Source organism: Pygoscelis adeliae, unplaced genomic scaffold, assembly GCF_000699105.1.
Source record: "Pygoscelis adeliae isolate BGI_AS28 unplaced genomic scaffold, ASM69910v1 Scaffold14, whole genome shotgun sequence".
Classification (NCBI taxonomy): domain Eukaryota; kingdom Metazoa; phylum Chordata; class Aves; order Sphenisciformes; family Spheniscidae; genus Pygoscelis; species Pygoscelis adeliae.
The window spans coordinates 12,488,103-12,492,197 of NW_008825109.1; the positions used below are offsets into that span (position 1 = coordinate 12,488,103).

At 43.2% G+C, this 4,095-nt stretch overlaps 1 long non-coding RNA gene across 1 annotated transcript in view; it reads right to left on the reverse strand.

Moving 5' to 3' along the window:
• Window positions 1–4,095, reverse strand: part of LOC103920129 — a 12,874-nt gene that overhangs the window by 3,332 nt on the left and 5,447 nt on the right. The window contains exons 2-3 of the long non-coding RNA XR_663777.1: window positions 2,656–2,660; window positions 1,133–1,137 (exon numbers count right to left, since the gene is read on the reverse strand). This is a non-coding gene — a long non-coding RNA (uncharacterized LOC103920129). The remainder of the gene's footprint in view (window positions 1–1,132; window positions 1,138–2,655; window positions 2,661–4,095) is intronic.

The following is a 4,095-nucleotide window of genomic DNA, read 5'->3' on the forward strand; positions in this document are numbered from 1 at the left end:
GGGGGGGCATGTGTGTTTAATTATTATTTTACCTAAAAGGAAATTCATTGGAGATAGTAATTTGTTGTGAAACATGCTCCTTTAAATGAGTTATTTTTTCAATGACGAAGTATTTTGGGGACAAGTTCCGAAACTTTCTACCACTTGATAAACGGTGGGTAATGCCTATTGGGAGGAGTAGTATTCATTGCTGAGCTCTAAATTACCTCCAGCCATGTAGGAAAAAACCTTATTGCCTCTAAGGAAAGCCGTGTGAAATATATGATCACTGCGCAAGTGTGGTCAAGAAAGTAAATAAAATGTGAGGATGGCTAAGGTTAAATGTAAGGCACTTAAACCAGGTTCTCAAAGAATCCATAATTTCTGTGGAATTCAGCTGCAGTTACATGGACTCAGGACTTGAAATACTAGGTTTTTATTTTGAATGCAGCATCTGACTTTTAGAAGGTATACGAATAGGCATCTGCTGTCAGGAAGCAACTGGAAGGTGAGGGACCTTTAATTAAAGATATATAAACCATGGAATATGTAGCTGTGTTTTGTGCAGTAACAAAGACTACATTCGTATCATTTTAGTTTTACTTTTAGATTTTCAAAGGGCTTTCAGATAACGACCGCCCCCTGTGCTGCGTTACAACTTTGGTTAGGTTTTGGTTTGGTTCCCTTGGGGAATAACCAACGTAAAATTTTGCAACCGCAGAAGCACTGTTTGGATGGTTACCAGTGACACAGAGAGTAATTGTCAAATTATGATTTAAAAGGTGTCGTGCTTAAAAAGCTTCTTGAGTGGCAGCGGTTTTGTTTCTGGTGGCTGAACTATTTACTGCAAGGCAAAAAGGCCTGAAAGTGCTCCAAAATGGGTTTTATAAATGTGAACCCAGAGAAACTCTTCGCTAGGGTGAATTACAGAAGCTGTGCGTTTGTAGTCTTTTTAGCACTTTTTTAAAGCAGTGCAATATAGCAGGTTACACATTTGGGAAAAGAAAACCAAGAAGTCTTGACTTGTACTTCCCCAGCTGTAACCAGTGCAGCCACAATATAATTAAAGCCCTAACTAAATGATGCACTTAATTAAAGACAAAAACCAGCCTATTGAAAACGGAGGGAAATAATGAGCTATTTCTTGTTGTACATGATCTTTGTATACAATAAAACATGTGCTAAAGTGTTTTGCGGTTGGCTGGCATTTCGTTTGCTCTTTACAAAAATGGGAAGACAAGGAGCCTAGTGGGCTTGGAACACGGTTTGCACCCAACAGGCGGTCTGCAGATCAGAAAGGCGTGATCACTTACTGATTTAAGAAATAGGTGAAACGAAGCTCAACGGCTATCATCACTGAGCCTGTGTCACCCTCCCTTTTGGGCCGGCACAGCTGTTCATACGGCCAGTCAGTGAACCATTTTGGGGAACTGATCTAGCAGAAGAAAACAACTGGTTTAGGGGGGAGGGGAGGCTGTGGTTGTATTTCAGGTGGATCTCTTCTCCAGCACTGCTGGCGAGGAGACCGTGCGAACAGGGGTAGCCTTGCCGAGGGGACCAAGCAGCTGGAGGCAGAGGTTGTACAACGCGTTGCCAAATGTTTAACAACCAAACCCTGTAATACTGTTAAAAGGTGAGGGGCAACTAAGTGGAAATACCATAAACTTCTGGGTAAATATGTATGGCTGTGCCTTATACTATTTAAGATGTTAAAGGTACATTTGGGTACATTGCCCAACTTGTAACAATACAAGCGACAGGAAGGGATGAAAAAAGAAATGAATTTCAGCTCCTGAGACTCATAAGCAAATGTGATCACCTCTCTTTCTGTGCACTAGTATCATCAATAATACTAGCAAGAAAATGCTTGCGGCTCTGGGAGTGTGACAGCTAAATGATCGCTGCAGACTAGCAACGGGAGCTCAGAAATTTAAGACTGTGGGCTCTTTGTTAAGGTAGCATGTCTCAGAAACAATACTTTACAGGTAGGAGATTAGATGGTATTATGTAAGTGGAAAAAGCAAGTCTCCTATATGGTTCTTTTTGTAGTGTACCAGTGCAGCTTTTGGACCTTGAGTTATGCCGAATTCTCTGCTAGGTTTACACAAAATTCATCTGGGCTCCAGCCAACGGGATTTCAAGGCAGAAAAGGAAGGAGGGCTGAAACCAAGCAATCTGCTTTTTTAATTTCTTCTGAAACAATAGTTCCTTGATGTGTTATAGACACTAAGGAATACTAATATCATCAAGTCAAGAGCTCTTTCCAAATTGTGGCCCTGACAAAATCGTTGTGTTTTCTGATGAGGTACGAATTCCAGTCTTGTACTCAGTGTAGTTCATATAGAGCTTGTGCTACAGATGGAACACGAAACCCTGTTCTGTCTGGTTTCCAGCAACACCATATGTACGACAGAATCCTAATTTGCATGGCTCTGGCTCAGATTATGTCAGTATTTCAACGATAAAGCCCTGTCTCGGGAGTGGATTGCTCAGCGTTTTTTTATTTTAAAGAAAGTGAGGCGGGGAGGAGCCCTCAGAAGTGATAGTTTTGTTGGGAAAAGGGGGGAAAGAAGGGAAGGAATTCAATGGAAGATGATACTTTGTCATCCTATCCTGATTTGAGGCGAATTGGACAAAAAGTAAAATTTCTTTCCATCACTTTCTTTCTCCACATGCTCTATCTGTCAGCGAAGCTCTTCCATTGAGTTAAATGAAACAGAGAAAAGACTTGAAAAAATTATTGCAAGACAAATGTATTTTTTAAAAAATGCTGCATCAAAGCAAAGATTTTCAAATATAAACAATGAATAGCTTTGATGAAAATTATCTGAACACAAATAGTGCAGCGTTTGTCAAAAACACAGGGTGTAGAAGAAGCTGTGAAACCGTATGAGGAAAAGCATGACTATATATTAGAAGAGAAGGACAGGGAAATTGGTCTAGCACTCCGGCACAGCAGTGCAACAGAAAACTGTTCTTAACCCCCCCCCGAACTAACTACTACTGTTATCTTTCTTACATGTAGCCATCAGCCTGAGCAGAGATCGTTTCTGCTCTTACCCCCAGAAAAGCAATTTGCAAGCTCATATTATCTGCACAGTTTCTTGTCTTTTGCACAATAAATTCTTTGGGAACAGTAATTTTTAAAAATCGCCTTGTATATTGCAGCATAAGAGACAAAAACATTAAAACTGATACAATCTATGAGCAACAGACCTCAGAAGAGCAAATTTTGATCAAATTGCAACATCTCCTGCACAGAAGCTACAGTGAAATAAGGCAGCGTTTGCAGGTTGGCACGAGCTGTGCAAAAATCGGTGTTTTACTTGAAGTCCAAGAGCTTGTAGTGATGTTACTACCTGATAATCTCAGCTTTAAAAAGATTCATACTCCACTGTGGGGAGAGGAGGGAACTGAATCACAGACTCGTAAATGCTAAGGCTCTGCGTGACAGACGAGCAGTGGCCACAAGTCATGTCGTTGCATTAGGCTCTCAGCTCACGATTTTTAGGTACTTGGGGCTATCGGAACCGTGCTGCTCTCCTCAGCTTTTCCTACAGACCAAGCTTCAGCAGCTTGAGAAACCTAACCAGGGTGCAGCTACCATTTATTGTGCAGGCATCCAAAATGTGGGGTGGGTTCCTCCGCGGCTGCTCAAATGCGTTTTGGACGGCCCAGTACCCCCGGGGCTTTCCAAGACTGGCTTTCCCCCGCTTGTGCCGATGCCCAGAGCCGGGTCCTTTCCCTCCCTTGCCTTGACGCCACAGAGCGGAGCGACAGAGGGACAATCTCTTTCCTAGTACCGTTTATCTGCGGTGCCAAAATTCACTGTGGGTTGCCGGGACCCGAAACCCTTCCCATAATCAGCAGTGAAACAGTTAAAGACGTTCCCGTTCAATTCGAATGCCGAATACGATCACCTCACGGCTCACCCTAAGCAGGGAGGGGAAGATTGCAACTCTGAGTGCCGTTTGGTGCCGAGGTCTGCTGTCGATACGAGCGGCCAGGGCGGGAATTGGCCAGAAATTTCCTGCAAAACCCCTGGAAAGCGCCGGGTTCTCGGAGCCGAAAGAGGCTGACGACCGTCAGAGCGGGCTGACTGCAGGGCAGGTTCCC